We start from the raw sequence: 21,563 nt of genomic DNA on the forward strand, positions 1-21,563 counted from the left end.
TTACAAGCTTACAAGAACTGTTCTCAAATGCTGCTTGGTAAGAAGGCTTTAAAAAAGGTAAAGGGAATTATATATACTTATTTTGACATATATTTTTTAAAGTTTTCGAAAAAGAATTTATGTATCACAAAATTGGTGGTGGAAAAGCCTACCTGTAATTTCAAGATAATTAGAGTCCACTTATTTAGGACCATCTACTTTTCCTTTTAAGTATGCAGAAGTAGTTCTTTTTACAGTTAATTCAAATGCAACGCAGAATGGAAAAAACAGCATTGATCTTCAAAGACACACCATGCATTTCCTTGTTGATTCATTATCTGTATATGCACTGGGTTAAAAAAGCATCGTCTCTTATAATGTCGGCTCTAGAGCAGTGATTACAGGCTGAGAGGCTGATGTGCCAGCTACTATACAAATTAGCTTTCAGGAAGAAAAATACACTCAAGAAGACTTGTGAAAGCCATGTCCAGCAGCTCGGTGACATCAGATCCATTTTACAGCAGAAATGCTGGAATTTGTCTGCAGATAAATATTAACCCTATCATTACTACCTGAAGAAAATGGAATCAGTGGATTCCTGATCAGCCCTATGACTGAGACATTCAAATGTCACTCATTACCTATAAATATTATTCAGATCATGGCAGATATTGTAATTAAGTTGTATCTACTCTTATTAATACTATATTATTATTATTATTATTATTACTATTACTATTATTTCTATGAAATAATATTTACCACATCAATGTACAAATAGAGGGAGCGTTTAAACATTAAAACAGTAAATAAAATACAAAGCTCTCCCTAACTGCAATAGGTAGAAACTATGTGGAAATAATATATATGTTAGACATAAGGATTTAAGAAATAATGTTGCTGTTTCAAGGAGCAGAGGAAAGTGATCTATTTACCCTCTTAAACAATATCAATGAGGACTTGAGCTTTAAGAAGAGTTCTGTAAGTAAAGTGCAGCATGGGAAGAGGTGTGGGTGGGAAATGGGTCTGGGGAAGAAGGTGAGTTGCACATTGTGGAGGACATGTGGGGATATATTTGGAGACATGAGGTGTATATCACTCTTAAGGTCATTGGAAAACGTAATTTTCACTCTGTCGACCGGTAAGAAATCTGCCATGTGGAGTCAGATGGAAGTGGCAAATACATTAAATAAAAGAAAGAAGGATTTATGAACTCTAACAAAGCTTGGCTTCATGGAGGAAAGTGAAGGGAAGGGACCTCAGAAAAAAAAGAATTAACAACAAGTAAAATTTTGCGAATGTGCTGATAAAACCATTATACTGGTCACTATACTATTAACAGGAATGGTTGCTACAAGATTGGAAGATTGGAACTACAATTGTAGTACCCCTTCACAAAATGCATAAAATGAAAGACTCTGCCAATTATAGACCAGCAACGCGCCATTAAAAGGAAAGTATTGTTAAATATTTAAAAGTAAAGTAAGTAAAGATCGGAAACAGTGTGGGTTTACTGGGAGGAGATCATGTCAAAACATTGTAATAGATGATATAAAAAACTAAACAAGGAGGAGCAGTCGGTATAGCCTATCTAGGTTTCAGTAAGTCTTTTGACATTGATCTTTCATAGAAGATTTGTAAAATATTGCAGTGTTTAAGTTGAATGGATGAGAGACTTGAGGTAGAAGGGTCTAGCTAAGGGTGAATATTCAGACGCAGGTCTTGTTAGTAGTAAAATAGCTTGGGGATCTGTACTATAATCCATTATTTTGTAATATTTTTTTTTACCAATATTACAAAAGGTATTAAAAGTATGTTGTTTTGTCGAATATACAAAGGGCAGGCTTTCCTGGTGGAATCCACAATGAGAACACATAACTAAAGAAACAACAGAAGACAGGAATTAGAGAGTAATTATTTCTGAGAACCTAAAGGTAGGAAGGCATATATAACAAAGCAATGGAAACCATGATCAGTGCGCTGAGTTGTAGAGCTAGAGGCATTAGCACCATAAAGTGGGAATGGTTATGCTACTTTACTGATCTCTTGTCAGACCTCACCTAATATTGCGTTCAGTTCTAGAGACCCCATTATGGACATTTTATCCTTCTTTTAAAGGATCTCAATATGTATATATATAAAGAGAGAAAGGATAGAAGACATAGTCACATTAAAAGTCTTATATCATCATGTACCCTAGACACCCACAGACCTATTTTAAGCTATTAACCCCTTAATGACAAAGCCCGTACATGTATGGGCTCCAAATGCATTGTTTTCAATGGGTTTAGGGACCCCCCCATTGTCCTTTAGGGGTCAAAAATGTTGGCATGTATGCTGTTTGCACTGCACGAATTATGTACAGAGATCCTAGTCTCTCCCAGGGTGGTAATGTAAGATAGAGCAAACTATGACGGCCTGTGCATTATATGCTTGAGTGGCAAGATGTACTGTGGTATAGCTTATTAAATAAAAGGCAAGAAAGGAAAAGCAAAAAAGTAAATAAATCTAAGAAAAATGGTTTTGTTCTGTCGAGATATCAGTCCTGCCAATACACATCTAATACATCTCTTAGAAATAAAATGCACTTGACTTTGAAATAAACATTGGTCAGACTGATATGTGCGGAGAACACGTCCACTTTCCTCCACGTCTACTGACAACTGTTTTGTCAGCTCAGACAGCACAGCAGAAAGGGAATTTGTGTATTTTGTAAATATTTTGTATTTCCACATTTGCATCAAAAATAAGAGAGGGAGAGAGAGCCATACAAATAACCGTACAAAACACAGCCTGGCATATAGTTATAATACAGGCATCCATATCCTTTACGTTCATACCTGGAAACATAACAAGCTTTACTGACCTCCAAAAAATAACTCTGACTACTCTTAAGATTGCCAGCTACCTATTAATTTGAGATACGCCGGTAAGCAGAGCGATGTCTTGAAGCTACTCATGTAACATTGGTGGACCAGACGACAGACCTCATCTACCTATCTAAAAGTAACCATTTTAGAAGAATGTTTAATTTACACAGTTTAGTTATAAATGCATTTTCTGCAGTATTTGGAGGTTGTGAAACTCTCCCAGGGCCTCCCCTAAATCACAGGGTGCTTTCAAATCAATGGAGGTCTGTCTTGTTGCCTCCATTCCAGCTCCTACTTTGCCGCCACATGATGATCCTTCATATAGTGCGGATTTCTGCATTTAATCCATTGGTCTGTGCTGTTTTTGTAGCAGAGAACAACAACATATTTGTAAATCAGGCCTTGGAGAAAAATCCATCTGCTTCATATCTACATACGTATACAACGACACTAATTCTCTCCAAAACACCAGCACAGATATGTAAACTACCCTGACATTATAAGACGGAAGCTAACTAGTACAAGCAGTTGATATAAATCCACATTAACATATGTTACCAAACAATACTTTGATAGCTTCGACATTTAAACAAGGATGAAAGTTGTATAAGGGATTACGCAAAAACCCAGATTATATTTTTATGTTATTTAAATCTTATTAACATTCTCTGTCCAAAAATGTAATTACAAAACACCATTTTTTTTTTTCTACTAAGCTGGGATTTCCAAGAAAACATAACAAGCCATTAAAAAAATACATCTTTCTATCTATATACAGTAGGTATTTGACTACTCTATGTACATCTGGGTTATAATAAAGGTGCAATGGATCAATATTCAGACAATAATTAATATAATCATTTTATTTATTATCTTATATTATTATGTTGTTGTTTTTTTAGAGAAATCTAGACTTTATTCAACTTTTAAATACAAACAAAATAAGCAGGAATTGTTCAATGTCAATAAACACTTATTGATACACTATCATTTATTTAACTAGTGTAAAAGGGTCCTCTGATGGGTAGAAGGCTTACCTGACCCGGCTTCTCTACCTTGAGATATGTTGGCCCACTGAATATATCACAAATAGCTCCTCAGATAACAATGGTAGGATGAGAGGATTCAGGATGTACGGTGATATAAGTAACATTTCAAGGTCTGTTTTCATATATCCCAACATGAACTTATCACTCTGTATCTTTAGTCAAAGAGTTGACTTTTGTCAGTCCCTCAAAATGACAGAATCATCATGGTAATTATGTTTATAGTTTTTTAGTTCTTTTTTTTTTACCAATTACATTAAATGTAGTAATAACCTAAACATCTCTCTTCTGAAGACTCTTAGCCTCTAAAGCCCATCTGTTAGGGAAAATGTACTGAAACTGCACCTATACATATGCATGTCAAGGATTACCAACCCTACACCCCTTCCAGCTCGGGTTGATGATTCATTGCGGTTATGTATAGAAAGTGATTGTTCAAACCAGGACCAGATCATTCGTCTGCTTGTCACATTGATATTACCACTTTTTAAACCCTGCAACCCATAGTGAATCCAGAAAGTAAATTAACAATCAGAAAATGTAAAGGTCTACAGTAATTGATCCAGTAAATGGATAGATGCATAGCTACGGGTAGATCTTTATGGTCACTTCTTGACCTACTGATACCTATTTATGTAACTGAGTAAGGTATTTAGAGAAAGACAAATGTATAAATGCAATCCCTGCTGTTTATATACATAATGCTGTGACATTTAGGGCTGTAGGAGGCTACGTATACTCATCAAACATTCTGAGCTCCTAGAAAAAGAGGGGCACAGAAAACTCAGGTCCAAAAAAGGTATGCATCTTGTGCTGGCATGAACTGTTCATTGTATATCTAGAGTTCCATCTGATCCAGTATTTCACAGGTAGGCAGATTTAACCTTGGACTAATAATTATCCTAAGCATTACTTTATTACATTAAATATGGTGTCCCTACCGCTCGGAATAAGAAAACATTTTATTTAATCTAGAACTGGAACACATGAGGTTATTCTGCATGACAAGAGGCAGAAGAGGACACAGGGATTTATTCCCTTATCACTCCTAACACATTGAGTTAAGGCACATCAAATATTACAGATGAATCAAATAAACCTATACATAAACATAAATAGCAAACAGTGGGTTTTTTTATTATCTAAGTGTCTTAAACAAGAATGCAGCTTTCTGGAGATGCCTGCAAAGTACAAGATTAGGTCCCTCTATAGGACTATCATCATCCCTAGCTTTGTACATTTTTTTTAATTCATTTCAAATAGCAGGGTTGCATGCCTTCCATAACCTCTTCTTTTTCTTTCCTTCAAATGTATAAAAAAAAACCTAGCAGAACAAAATCTGGTTACGCTGAGGCCTTTCAATTTTATTACCACAATGGCATCAAATAACCTTCCAAATAATTCAGAACATTAATGCTGAAGCACAATAAGCCAGGAGTCAGACAGAGAAAGCCTGCAATTCACAGCTATACGTTCATAAATGTAGGTCAGGGATGGCCAACGGTTTTGTTCTTCGGGTGTTGAGAAACTTCAACTCCCACAAAGCAATTTAAAATCCTGAACCAAACAAAAGTTAAACGGGAGGTTTGATGTCCATGACACCCCAAAAAAGAAAAATACATATTAAAAAACTTCAATATGAATTCTTCAAAATGAGAAAATTAAAAACAAAACAAAAAAACACTTACCTGAGCTAGAAGTTGCATCCCTGCAGCAGCAGCAGCAGCCGCCTCCCTCCTCTGTGGTCTGACACTCCCTGATTGGCTGGAACTGACTGGTGGTAAGTATACTTACATGGAAAATAGTCGGCAGGGGGGGGGGTGTCAAATGAATATGCAAAAGCAACCCCATGAAAATGTAAAGGGTCCAAAAAGCTACAATATGCTTTAAAGTGTATATGATGGCTGGAGTGTTACTTAAAAGGAGAGATCAGCGCACCCGATATGCTACTACTCAGCACAGGAAAGTGTATGTTTCCTTGTTACAATGTTTGGTAAGTAAAAGTCATAAACTGTGGCTAAATCCACGTATTTGTTGCTGAGGTAGACCAGAACAGACTTTGATTAATATGTTTATTTGCAAACACTGCTAAACAGTTTGTACTCTGGGGTTTAAACACCATTTGTGTAATTGCAGTATTTCCCGTCGTGGGTCACAAAGGGTGGGATGCGAGTCAGTCTCCCCTTTTACAGCCTGGCTTTCGTGCCAGGCGCTGGGGAAATTATCAGAGGTCCAGGCTGTGTTGCCGTAACTAGTGAGAAAAGGCACAGCCGTGGATTGCAAACTTACTTACTGAAAACATGATGGGTTACTATAGTAACAGTCTGTGGATTCTGGCATTCTAGATATATGGATACATATTTCAGCGCATAAAGCAATGAATGTGTCTTCTTCGTATAAATTTGATGCATTTATTTCTATACAAGTCTGGGGAAAGTGCCAAGTGGCAGATTGTTAGTACTAAAAAAGGTGAAGATTGTGTCTACATGTTTCTCCTTAACCCCTTGATGACAATTGCCGGTCCGGGCACGTCACGGAAAAAACATGTCGTTAACGACAAATGATGTGCCAGGACCGTCATTTGTTAAAACGGGTGAAAAAAATCGATCCGTGATCGATTTTTTCACCCAAACGGCGTTGCTGTAATGTCTTGACCTAGAGGCATTCAGCAACACCACGATCGGCACCAGGGGCCATGTCTGGCCCCTCCCCGGAGCGTCAACATCCGCCATACAATGTATGGCGGTGGACGCCCGTTTTAAAAGCGTTTAGGAGACGATCAACGATCACCTCCTAAACTTTAATGGTGTCGCTGGAATGCCTCAATCAGGAGGCATCCAGCGACACCAAACACTTACCCTAGGATGGACTGTGACCGCTCCGGAGAGCGGTCACAGCCGCAGCTGCACGCAGTCTTCACCATCCGCAAGATGGCGTGGCCCGGGAAAAAAAACAATAAAGATGCAAAAGTTTGCTAGAAGGTCTCCAGACCCTCTAGAGAACTCTGGCTCCACTTGCAGGTTGAATACAGGTACTGCATTCAACCATGCAAGGCAATGGAGCCCACCTTTCTAATCACAGTGTGATTAGTAAAAATAAATTAAAAAATAAAATAAAATTAATAATAATTAGAAAAAAATAGTAAAAACACAGTAAAATGTAAAAATGATTTCCCTCTGATGTCACTATCAGGGGAACCTGGAAGTAAAAAAAAAATGTTAAAAATGTTTTAAAAAAGGCAAAAATTTTTTTTTAAATATATATATAAAAAATATATTTTTGTGAGCAAGTCCTAAAATTAGCACATTAGCTTAAAACAATTCTCGCATGGAAAGAGTTAAAATACTGGCATATTAAATGCCCATGGGGTGTCTACTTTAAAAAAATGTATGATTTGATGGGGTAAATTGAATTGGCCGGATTCAACAATGTCCCAATTAACATGGGGGGAAGGATGGCCACACATCTAATTTCCAATTAGAAAAATGCACACGTACCAAATGTGGCCTTTTAGTTCCCCCCGAAAATGACAAACCCATGCATGTGGGGTATCACTGTACTCAGGAGATGTTGCTGAACACATATTGGGGTGTCGTGTGACAGCGGCATATACCAGGAGCTGTAAATTCATACATAACATAGGTGTGTGGGGGAAAAATACACACAAAAGAATACTACTGCAAATTTCAAAATTCTGGTGGTAAAATGTGTGCATACAAAGAGTTAAAATACCAGCATTTAAAATACCCTGGGGTGTCTAGTTTTCAAAAATATATGGTTTTGTTGGGCACACTGAAATGGCCCGGCTCAAAGATGTACCAAATAGGGCATGGGCAGTGGATCCCCATATGCCAAAGTTCAACGTTGAAAAATGCGCATGCCCCAAATGTGGCCCTTTTGCCACCAAACAGCCAGGCAAAATCATTCATGTGAGGTATCGCTGTACTAATACTATATTGCTGAACACATATTGGGGTGTTTTGTGATAGTGACATATACGAGAACCTTTTAATTCATACCTGAAGTAAAATGTGTGTGAAAAAACAAATGCAAAAAAATGACTACCACAAAGTTTGACAAAGACTGGTGGTAGATATGGTGCATAGAAAGAGTTAAAATACTAGCATTTGAAATACCCTGGGGTGTCTAGTTTTCAAAAATATATGACTTGATGGGGTAAATTGCATTGGCCGGCTTCAAAGATACCCGAAATGGCACATGGGGGGAAGAATTACCAGATTTGGAAAAAATGGCTTTGAAATAGCAAAACGCTACCTGTACCTATTGCCCCATAATGTATAGAAAAAAGCAAAAATACATAAAAACATTGGGTATTTCTAAACTCAGGACAAATAGTAGAATCTATTTAGCAGGTTTTTTCATTACCTTTTATAGATGAGTAAAAGATTTTTCAACTCTTTTTCTAAATTTTTCACCATATTTTATACTTTTTTTAATAGTAAATAATATGATACAATCAAAACAATGTCATCTAAAGAAAGCCCTTCTTGTCCTGAAAAAAACAATATCTAATGTGTGTGGGTTCAGTAAATGGGAAAGAAGAAAATTACAGCTAAACACGAGCAGCGCAGAAATGTTAAAACGGCCATTGTCATGAAGGGTACAAAAAGTTAAATCAGCCTTTGTCACGAAGGGGTTAAAGGGACATTCCAGCCATCAAACGCACTTTAATCCGTACGATAGTTTAATGCCCCCCCACCTCTGCAAATGTATGGAGGGATTCTTCAGAATACATTTGTTTCTTTCCTCACCCCCCAGCCGCTCAGCTTGTAGGAGATGTGCTTCGCCGAACACATCTGCTTGTCGAAGCACATGTGCGCTAAACTCAAAGCCGGCCAACGGAGTCTAACATGTTCTTTAATATGCGTGAATCATTAGTGGGGCTTTAAGAAAAAAATGTTTCTTTAACATTGCAGAAATCTAGGGAGATATAATCAAGGTAAAAAAATTCTAATATGTTGCTTTTCTGGGAAAACTATTAGCCCCAGTTAACAAAAAAACAAAATCAACCTATAGGTGTGTTTTAATTATTGGAGGAGAGAAAAGAATGTGGATATTGACAGCACAGAAAAAATGAATTATAGATTAATAATAATGAATACTAATGAATTATCATTACTTTATTAAATCTATAATACATCTATAATTCTATAATTACAAATATATTTGAGCATCCTGAATATTGAAAATGGGTACAGATTTCCCACACAGCTAGACTATGGTTCTAATGCTATGTGCTACTTAACCCAGGGGTTTTTGGTACCTCAAAGCCCAGAGCAATTTTGCCATTTTTGGAGTATGTCGGTTTAGCGATGATTCTCTTTTCCTGTGAATAGTGTACCCATATAAACTATATATTGTTTTTTCAAGGAGAGATAGAGCTTTCGTTTGATACCATAGTTGGATGATTAGCTTAAAATGTAGAATGAGAAATTTAGTAAAAACTAGCGAAGATTAGAAAATTAAACTAATTTTTTTTTACATTTCCCCTCTGAATCCTCACAAAATTAGGTAAAGTGATGGAAAATCCCCTCCAAGTTTATCAATTCAGGTGTCCTGATTTCAGAAATACCTAATTTATATAGATTTTCCAGACTTTCCCAGCACCAGGGAGCATACTATAAGGTGTACAATTTTGTATAATTTTTATGCCTATGGCTTAACGGGTTTGGGGGTTGTGAACCGGGGCAGAAGGGTTATACTGGCTAGATGTTATGCTAGGGCAATGGGAAGTAAGGTTTTTTAATAATTTTTTTATTATCTTTTTTTATATATTTTTTTTTAATTTACATTTTTTTACATTTTATTTATTTTTTATATATTATTTGTACACAGAAATGGTTAGAGGTCCTCCTAGGGACCTCCTGAACATGCCAGGATGTCACAATGACATCACAGCTCACATTATAAATTTTTTTTGTATTATATATATTATTATTTTAATGATTTATTTAATATTAAAAAAAATTTCTGCTTTTCTCTTTCAGGACGGGAGGGGGAGTGAGAGAGATGGTTTCTCACTCCCCTCCCCGCGATCCCCCTGCACCGATCCCCCTGTGATCTCTATGCAGGTCCTCACAGACCTGCATAGAGATCGCAGCGTCTCTGTGCCTCATCGGAGGGCAGGATATCCCTGCAGGGGATATCCTGTCCTCCGATGACCTTCCGGGTTACCTTCCCCGGAAGGGAATGCCCGATCGCGCGTTTGCAACTGCGCGATCGGGCACTTTCAACCGTAACAGCTTACCAGCTTTCATGCCGGAAGCTGTTACGGGAGATCGGCCAGCAGAATGCCGGCTTCTGCTGCCAGGGGGGAGTCCAGGCTGTCAAACGAAGGGCTGGACGTCCCGGGACGTCCATAGGGGTTTCTTTGTGGGCGTTTTTTGGACGTCCCGGTACGTCTATAGGGGAATGAAGGGGTTAAACAATAATGGTCCTTCACTATTATTGGCTTGTGTATATAAAAACATAATCCATATATTCAAATAGTAAAGCTACCTCATTTGCATTGAACAAATTGCCGCCCACAGAAATCAATTAAATAACAAACAGACCTATTCTATACACAACTAGCTATCACAGCAATACATTGCAAAGGGTATGGCAAAGAACTGGCATGTACTGGAGCAAAAGATGGCTCTGGCACTTTAAGGACTATGGTTGATTAATCAGGTTAATGAATGTCTAAACGTGTGAGAGCATGAATGTGTATGTGAGTGTGAATGTGTATCTGTGTGTGATCATGAATGTGTATGTGTAAGTGTGTAAGTGTGTGTGTGTGTGTGGGGTGTTAGCATGAGCATGTGTGTTGGGTATGAGTGCATGTATTTTAGTGTAAGCTTGTGTTAGTGTATAAGTTTGTGTAAGTGTGTATACATATGTGTGTACTTGCCCCTTGGGCTAAAAGGTACCAGCCCTCCCCTCATCATAAATGGCCAAACCCAGACAGCTTTCCCTATAAAAAAAGGGCTGAGTTGGCCCTGTATAATGTATAGTAAATGTAATGTACTACATTACATTTACTTATATAATGCCAGCAGATTCATTAGTGCATTACAACCAGAGTCGGTAGGATAAAATAACAAACTGGTACAAAAGGAGAAGAGGGCGCTGCTCTTGTGAGTTTACAATCTAGTTGATGTATAGTAATTGACCTAAATTTAGGTGAAGTTGCAGTTTAAGAGCTCCAGTGGAACCTTTCCACTGTAGTCAGAGATCTTGCAGCACATCAGTGGCATAAAAGCGCTTTCATTGAATTCATGCTCGCGAAGCTGCCACAGGGTATTGGCTGGTGGTAAGTATATTGCAGTGTTTGGCTGAACCCATCTCCTGCAAATATCAGATAAGGGGGAGAGGGACAAAGGCATATTGGGGGATTCTGCAGAATCCCCCCACGCATTTGTAAGGGCAACACCATGAAAACTAAAAGGGTACAATCATATGCATTAAGGTTCATACGGTGACTGGAGTGTCTCTTTAACATCACAGCTTCTCTATTCTACAATTTTTTTTAAAAATGATAAAAGAAATGTTGGTCTGTCCATAAAATATAAGCACACCATGACATTTTTCCTCAGCTTGTCTTACTTTTTATATATTTCTTCATTAACATTTCCCTTTTCATTTTTAGATGAATCATCATATTACCGGGAATGTCAACAGATTCTTTATAGTATGTCACAGTCGGTATGAATTACACCAACGTGCAATAATTTTCTATGTGCCGCATCTTTTTTGAAAAAAAAAATCTGTAAAACTAGTGAGTTATTGCTTTAATTTTAATTGTTTTACGTTTAACCGATGACAGGACGAATCAGCTTATGAAAAAAAAAATCCTGCTTATGCAGTAATAGCAAGACAGTAAATGCAGAAGGCAACAAAAATATATTAATACGTTTTTTTTGTGTACAATCACTTAATTTTCAGGAGAATAAAACTATACCCCACACATTGACAGAGAAAACTATTTAGTTACTGCAACCTAGCCTTTCTTACATCCTTTATATTTCGGTTGTCGTGTTGCAAAATAATTGATTTTCACTCTCGACTGCTTTGCAGAAAACTCACTTTTTTATCGGTATGTCTGAGCCCTCATTTGAAGCCGCCTCTAGCATCCTGAAATAGATAATACACTCTCTGCATTTAAATCCACGGAATGTAATTCTGCTGTTTCTTTTATGCCTAAACCCCCCCCCTCAAGCTCATTCATCATTCATCCTCTTACTTGCCATCATCGGTAATTACATGGGGGTATGGCTTAAATGAACAGAAGGGGGCACTAATTAAACATATATTGGTGTCTATCATTTTAGAGAAATAAATTAAGCTAATTATGAGACAAGACAAAGGCATTGTGAAGCTTGACTTTGGATTTGCAGTGGCAGCATGTACTTTAACACCATTGAGGAAGATACACAATTAAAGGTGGCGTTTCTAATGCCAAACAAGGTTTTTCTTAGTACTAGGTTTAATTTTGTTCATTCTATCACATGCTCGGTGTGGACAAATACAGGCAGAGATGGTACAGCTGCCTGGGCACCAGTGTAATTTACCCTGCCTGCTCATATTGAAAGCAGGCAGTCTATATAAAGGGACAGTATATCGACAGCTTTGTCAAAAAGGAATGCATATGGAAATATTTTTAAGTACCTTAGGGAGAATCTGTAGCTTCTCGTTCTTTTTTGTAGTCTGCCAATTCTTGCCACTGATTGGTTTCTTGAAGTAGCCAATCAGTGGCAGGAAAGCATTTCCACTGCAATCAGGCCCCTGACATTTACTGAGCCATTTACTGAGCCTTGCGGTAAACAAGGACCCTCAGATATCACATGCATTAAAAGTGTACATGATGGCTGGAGTGCCACGTTAAGTATACATCCTGCGCATGTCAGCTCAGCTGGTATTCATGCATACTAATGGGATTCCAAGATGGGTTTTTCAGTAGGTAATCATTTCAAGAATGTACAAATTGTGTCACATTTTGACAGAACAAGACACTTATTACATTGCCTGCAATATAATGAATCAGCAGTTATAACATAATTGTTGATCCCGCTTATCCTCCTCATTTTAGGTTTGAATATAACTGGTATCCTAGTCCGTTGGTCGTGGGAGAGAGTTGAAATGCACCAAGCATAGGACACCTGTGCTGGGTTATATGGTGTTATCATATGGCTTTTGAAAAAAAATAATAACGGTTTGACGGGAAGGTTCATTGATGTAACAGTGTACATACCTAAACTCTTTCGATGGCAAACAGCCTATACATTGTACAATCAAATTTAACGGCTGTGCAGAAAAAGTACATACGTAAGTCCTGTCGGCTCCTGATTTCTGAACCAGTTATAAATAACTTAGGACTATTTAAAACCACACGGGAAGAAGGAGTCCTTATATCAGCACACAAGTCAGGTCATGTTATTCCCCCTAGCAAATCTTTTGAAGAATACTAATTCACATAGCATCGTACTCTCTGATCCATTTGGCTCTCAGCAAACCTAGGCTCATCTTCACTACAGAATAAGACATTTAGAGCAAGGTGTAGAATTTATAGTTGATGGAAATGACATACGTTGCAGCGTATATTTTAAGACAATGGAGGTAGATCTAAAAGTACTATATACGTCACATTTTTAACTTATATTTTAGTGCCAACGGAAGTGGTTTAAGAAAAAAAAAAATGACATGCGCTTCCCATATACCTAAGTAACTCCGTGTTCCTAGCACATGGCTTTATCCACGCACACAGAAATCCATGGGTACTCCAATCTGTTTATTACGAAGAAAAATGCGACTGATAGGATTATCTAACAGGGTTTGCAAAATGCATCAGGGAACATGAAAGAGAATTTTCAAAATAAGTGTTGCCCTTTCCTTTCTTGATAGCGTCTGCAGGAAAAACAACACTATACTCATCGAATGCACTGGGGAGTTTTATGATGCCCTACTTCAGTTTCTTTTGAAGTTTCTTCTTAAAGGGAATCTTATAAAATAGTTTTTTGGGTTTTTTTTCCAAAAAAATATGTCAGTTTATAAAAGTAAACCGCTGTTAAAAAAACCAAAACAATTCTCCAAATATATTGGATGCTCTGTATTTATGCATTTAAAAGGTGAACTAAAAATTGTGATATGGTAAATATTCGGTATTTTAGAAATGAAAACAGAATTTAAATACTGAATTTAGATTACCGGCAATCACAATTAAAAAGAGCACTTTTTCAACACAGCAAACAACTGGATTGCATAATGATTGCTAATTATAATAAATAATTGTATGTACCAATGCTAATTACCATTTACAAGCTAGGCTAACATTCATCTAAAGCTGAAGCATATTAAAACACCATCTTTCTTCATGTTGTTATTATTGATTTAATATCTTTTCCGTTCATAGGTTAATTACTGTACATTTTAGGAGAGATGGGCACTTTGCAGCTTTTAAACATGCGCAGGTTATGCCATAAATCTGATATGGTAATTATGGGGATAGATTCAAATTGACAAGGGCAAAGTAATCAAACTTACATAAATTATATGCTCTGCGACCACAACAAAAATAAACATTAAAAAAGGGTTGAATCTAAAAATCCATACGAGGACAGCACAGATAGGAACTCGTAGATTCCATAACTTTCTGCAACAAGGTCAAAGCAAACTCTGCATATAGTATTATTAATGCATAGGGATTTCTTTAAAGTCATCTCCCTTAAAGGGACATACCAGCCATCATATGCACTTGTATGCATATGAGATATGTATGTTCCCTTTAAATTTTCATGGTGTCCATTTCGCAAATGCATGGAAGCATTCTGCAGAATTCCCCATATGCATTTGCCCTTTGCCTTGCCCCCAGCTAAATGCCACACAGGAGATGTGTTTTGTTGAACACGTGTCCCTGCACATGCTATACTCATCTCCAGTTGGCTCCAGCACTTACTCTGCGAATGCAGGGGTTTATTCAGATCACAGATCACATTAGACTGTGCCTTTAACTCTCTATGCATTTTGAAGGGACAGCACAGGAATCATTAAGGTCATTGGTGTTAGCCTTTTCAAAATTCATAGTTGCCAACTGCCCTTTTTTCATGGTTTTTGGAATCTTGTCTCTGTACTTTCAGTGTCTCGGTAAATCGGCAGATGCGGCTATTGTGTACTGTAAGTAAGTAAGTAAGTAAGGAGGCGCAAGGTCTGTCCCTTCAGACCTCAATGCTCCCTAACACTATGTGCCAGCATTTGATGCTGAGGACCAGATTATGGCATCGTATTCCGGCGCTTAGCACTGACGCCGTGCGCACCGTAAGGGAGCATGGAAGAGGTCTTAAGAAACAGACTTTGTGCTCCCACCATAGGACCAGAAAAATAAAGAAAAGGGAGAAAGGTAAGGAATGGGGAGAAAGGGTGAAATGATAGTATGATGATAGTGAGAAAGGGGAGAGAGAAAGGGGAGAGATAAAGAGAAATAAGAGAGAATGAGGAGGAGGGATAAAGGAAAAAAAAGAAGAGAGGCAGTGAGAAATCAAAGAGATAATGAATACAGATACATTAAGAATAGCAAACATAAAGAGAAAAAAGAAATGAGAGGGGTTATAAGAAAGTGTGTTTATATATTGAATGTGTCTAAGGGCAAGTAAGTGTATGACTACAAGGGCAAGTATGAGACAGTAGATTCTTGTGTAAGAAGTAGCATGAATGCACATACCGTATATTTTGATACTCTGGTGTTTTGACCCTAAATAGAATGATTCACATGTTTAACCCGGGGAGCACTATTTAGTATTGTTTTAAAAAATTAATAGTGTCCATACTTGGTAAAAATGAGTTTGTGTGTACGTGTCAGTGTACAGGGTTAAAATGTGTGTGTCAGTATACAAGATTAGAATAAGTGTGTGTGTGTGGGGGGTGAGAGTGTACAGTATGTGTCAATGTGTGTGTCAGCATAAAAAGTGTGTCAGGGGAGTGCTACAATAAGTGTATGTGTATTAGTGCACCATGCAAGACTGTGAGGTGTTAGAAAGAGTGTGTGTGTGTGTGTGTGTGTGTGTGTGTGTGTGTGGCGGGGGTGAAAGTGTTCATATCTCTTGCTTCCATCCTCCTTCACCTCATGTAGCGTTCCAGAGGAATATAATGTTAATTGCAATTTGTGGGCCTTAAAGATTGCAGATTTCAGTCCCCAATTTATTCCAGATATGATTAGGTATGTGAACTAATGTAGACACAGCTCTCATGACTGAAGCACATCTCCAAAGGTCTTACTATATTTGATAACCAACCCACTTAAAGGTGATAAACGCACTTGCCTAATATAGACGCTGTGCTGCAAATGTATCTAACCACATACCAAGGATGTAGGGGAAGGTCGCGGGAACTCGGTGACATAATCCACACTATAAAAACTAGGCAGGGCTAAATAACGCTAATTAATCGTGTTGGACAAAGGTGAGCACAGTGAGTGTGTGTGTCCCTGGAAATGTTTTTTAAATGTTGGCAGCTATGACAATGAAGCTGAAATACTCCTTACTCCTGGTTCAGTGTTGCAGATCTGCATTCGTGGATAAACACCTTTTGTGTTGTAGCATAACATGAAAATCTACCATGGCACAACATACACAGTTCAAGATGGCCCATTCAGATTCGCCGGCTATTCAAATCAAGATCACAGACTTAAGAGCGCTGGTCAAAAGAATTTTTTTTCAACAATACATCAAGAAAAAATGTATTTATACAACAGAACTGTTGTGTTTATGACCCGCGGTTTTAATATTAGGCTCATAGTCCATTTCTTTACAGTTTATAGACCATAATTATAGTCTGCAGATAAAAGTAAATCAATAATGGTCACATTGACCAATGGAGCATATAATCCAGTTCTGCGTTTATCTTGGTTCCGTTAGATGTGCTTCCCAGTGCAAGCAGCCCCGGTTCCCTGCTGGGACATACAGATGTAGTCCTGACTTTAGGTATCTTTATTGTGATAAATATGGTTAGCGTATTGCATTCACTTGTGAGTTGTATTATTGAACACCGATAGGCACAAACACACCACCAATCAGAAGGCAGGCAGCATTGGGTACCATTAATATACATACGGACATAATATTTTACGTATATCAACTTGTTCCTCTGGGTATTAAACATAAAATGTTTGTTTTTACAGGAGAGTCTGGTAGAGAATACTTATCAAAAGACAAGAATAGCTAATCAAGAAAATAATCAATATAAAAACCCAGCAGATAATCCAAATAATTGTGGGGCTTTAGTATCGTTTTAATCGCTTAAATCTCCCTATTACATTACTTGTCTTGGGCCATGCTATAGATATATTTAAAGTGTTTTTTTTTCTCATCTCATTTTGGGTTTCACAATGCAACCTAATTATTATTTTTATTATTATTATTATTAATTTGTGATTTCCATTTATTAATTTACCATAATTACGTTTATATTCAGAAGCCAGTAAATGATGGTGTATAAAATAACACATTTTTGATACTTAAGTATTTACTTGGGTGAACAAATTTTATTTTTATTTTTACTAAGGATTTATAATATCCCTGTTCTTTATCAGTACACCACTGCCCCCTATGTTAATACTTATAGTAAGTTGTTTAAGAGGAACACAATAATGTCTTATTTATGCATTACGGTATCATATTCAACAGTGTAGATAATACACATTAACCAGGTGTCTAGATCTCGTCGGCATCTACTTTGAGAGATGGTAAGCCTTAGGCAGGTGCCTTGTGGAGAAGGCAGCCCTTTACCCAGCTGGCACAAAATGCATTATTTCACTACTGATTCATTAAAAAATGTTTAAAAAGATTAGTTAAGCTTATTTTCATTATTAAAGTATTGCTAAAGACCCCTGGCAAGACTTTAATGACAAACACCTTTTCCTATCATATTGCTTCTTGCTATTGTTTGCCCACTATGCCCCCCTTTGCCCGGCTGCAAAATACCCAAAGACCGCTCCTTTTTTGGAGATCCTTAGGCTGAAATTGAATTATATTAAGTATATACCATCACAAATTGCAACCAGCATATGTTCATGTGCAGCATGTGCAACAATCAAAAGCAATTCAACTTATGGCTGCACCTGCCTGGATATAATATGCCCCAGATTTACAGGCAGCCTTCATTTAAATACATTATAAACTTGGTAAAGTTCTTGTTATCAATATGTTAATATTTGTTCCACTATGGTATCATTTCAGTGACTCAACTATTATAAATATCATTAATTAGCCCACAAGGAATCATGTGTAAAAAAAGATTAGAAGCTCCGCAAAGAGGTTAAACAAATGTCTTACATGTTTTCGTCCAGAACATGACACATAGGCATCACTTCTTTTTTTATGTGTTACGTAATGATGTTTTACAGGCCTTTACAGGTGCTGACTGACACTGACCATCCTTATGAAGTATCCTGATTAGAAGTACTTCTAATTAATCTGATAATGCATTAACCTAATCAGCAGTTTATTCATCGGAACCAACCTTTGCACTAGTATTGCTTATTCTTCCAGCTAAGCCAATCATGGTTGTTCAGCTAGCAATCACAATATAAAGCATCTTAAGACTCCATCAATGACATACTAGGTCCACACTTATCCTAAAACACGCCTCTGAACATAAAGACTCATTGAGAACTTTTAAATGCTAGCGTTGTGTATACGAGGCGAAATAACGAGGCAGCCTTGATTAAAAATATGTTAGTTATAGTTAATAAAACAGCAGGCTTATTAGTAATGCCTCATTCATTAAATTAAATGTATCTACCAATGTGAGAGTGTCATCCATTTACTATGGAGCTGGTATCGAAGGAGAAATCAGAAGAAATATACATTTTTCTTAGATGGTTCCATACGATATATATGTGTTGGTTTTTTTTTCTTATTCTTCCAATAAGTTTTATTAGGGCACCCAAACGAAATGCTTTAATTCGTAATGAAGATTAATAAGTCCTTTCTGCAGTAAACTTTTATTATAAGACGTGCATTCGACAGTCTATTATTTAGCTAAGAGCAGTATGACGTGGACGTTGTGTGTTTCTCTAGTAGATTGGGCTTGTATAATAGAGATAAAACGCATGTAGCTAATATACAGCTGGAAAAAAAAAAAAAGATGCATTATTTGGAAACATTTGTTTGGAAACAGGAAATGTTTTCTAAAGTGAAAAGATGAGATACATTTGTTTTATTTTTTAAAGTAACAAAGGAGGTGTGTTAGCAAGAACTTGCCAAGACTGTAATTCAAGGCCCAGCTAGAATTTTTCTCATGCTATCTCAGTCCTGACACATCTCTTTCCCTATCTCATTGCTCTTTGCTTTCATTTCACCCCAACTCAGCACCAGAGGCAGCTTATTTGATTCCCTGTAGAACATTCTGCCCCCTCTGCAAATGCCCCTTTTGCCCTACTTTAAAATAGCCGAAGATCCTTGGGCTGTGAATACACGATTACTGAAATGAATACATGACATATTCAAAAATAAAAATAAATCAACAACACAAAAGAACTGTTCAAATAAAAAAATATATATATATGTAAACCACAAGTACTTCTTTCCCTCTACTATTTCCTTATAATCATAAACTGCATTTTCTGAAATATAAATCATATTTTTGAGAGGGGGAAGCTGAAATAATTGACTGCATATTATACACCAAAAAAAGAGTTAAAATATTTCCCCTAATTGGTTTTTTGTACACTTACATTTAACGAGTATTTAACAATCACACACACCTTATATTCCAAAATATATAATAATATAATCAACATTCTTCAAATAATTTGTACATAGATTTATAGCATGATGTTTGAATAGAAATGGTCATTCTACTTACATTTTATTTTAATCTATTAAACTATACAGATAACCACACCAAGATTATTATTAGGAGTTATCTTACACTCCTTTATACAATAAACTACACCATCACTCATGTATAGTATATATATATATATATATATATATATATATATATATATATATATATATATATAAACAAGTACCAAGACACCATGATGGTCACTGTGCTCTAAAAGTCACTGAATGGACTCAGTCATCGGATTGGCTACATGGTAATGTGGGCGGAGCTACACTGTATTGAGAGTAAAACCAACACATTCAAGGGAGGAAACATAATGTGTTAACCCTCCGAGGGCTGAAATATAAAGTACCCATTGCAGTTTGGGTCATCAACTGGTTTAAACAAAATAGCGATCATATTCTTCCTATTCATAGTGATCATATTCTTGGAACTCTGTAGTTTACATATAACAAAATCGGACCCGAGAAAATTCTCAACAAAACACAATGCAAGTTTTACCAAGGCGCTCGATTATATATGTGTGCCAACAGATAACATCCGTGTGTATTCTACTGCAACAAACATACGAACCGAAACTATCAGAAGGGCTGAACGGGCTCTACACGTCAGCTTCAAGGGGTTAAATGTTACCTTTCAGATCAGATGTATCATTTTTTTTTTCTCCGCGTCTATCATCAGCAATTGGTATCCCATGCACATTAGGAGGTTAAAAAAGACCTCCCTGATTATTACATATTAGAGAGAATTCATGTCTTTAACCCTTTCATTGCCACGTGTTTCAACAACGCAGCCTCCCTGTCTGTCAAATAGTTCAGCTGTCACACGCAGAAAAGGAAGAACTATATTTGACTTCAACCTTTCCCTCTTTGGAAACATTTTTTTTTAGTGATTTTTTTTTTTTTTTTTTTTGGAATTCTGAGAAGCGTGTGTGGACAGAGTGAAAATTACAATTTCTGAAAATTAAATTGCTACAATCCACACAGGTTTGCAAAGTAAAACCACAGGTGGCACGCTAGAAAAAAAGAGAGAGAGAGAGAGAGAGACAGCCTGAATAGAAATGAATTAAATCAGAATATAAAACTCGATTTCTGCCAAGCATGCCACCCTCCTCCCAGTCAATCCTCTTATTATTTCATAAATCCCCTTCGGCACTGCCTCTCTTTACAGTGCCGTATCCCGAAAGGATGGGGTGGAATAAATACAAAAAGCAAACCCAAAGGATCACAACCACACCAAATCCAAGAAGCAGTCTCCTAGATCGCGAGAACACTCGTTAAGATCATCAACCGCACAGCAATATATAAATGCATAGAATCAATTCCATAATCTAAATATATCTATATATACATATAATATTCTATGGAAATCGCTTACCGATCATTGATCTCCTCCTGGCTGGGATTACTGTGATCATGTTGCAACGTGCATGGCAGTTAGTGACTGGCTGCGTGTCTGTAAAAGCCTCATATCTGAAGACACAAACATTTCCTTTGCTGTTCATTTAACCTCGCACAGACAAGAAGCCTTTCAAGAAAACAGCTAAGAGCAGTTTAGGTTTCCAGTTCCTTATGAGGTCCTGTGCGTGTGTGTGTGAGAGAGAGTGTATGAGTGTATGCATGTGTGTGCAAGGCCAAGTCATTGATGAGGAACAGTGATGGATCATCCTTGTGTGTCTTAGTACAGTAACCTAATAAACTCCAGAGGTAAAGGACACTGCTGGTGCCAAGGCAACAGCGATTGTTCATAGTAACAATAGTTTCCCTACAGGGAGGGTGAATGAAAAAAAAAAAAATACAGTACGGGTGGTCCCAGATCTGGGCGC

Source organism: Sceloporus occidentalis, unplaced genomic scaffold (genome assembly GCF_023333645.1).
Source record: "Sceloporus occidentalis isolate IW3139 unplaced genomic scaffold, rSceOcc1.0.p SCAF_80, whole genome shotgun sequence".
NCBI lineage: Eukaryota > Metazoa > Chordata > Lepidosauria > Squamata > Phrynosomatidae > Sceloporus > Sceloporus occidentalis.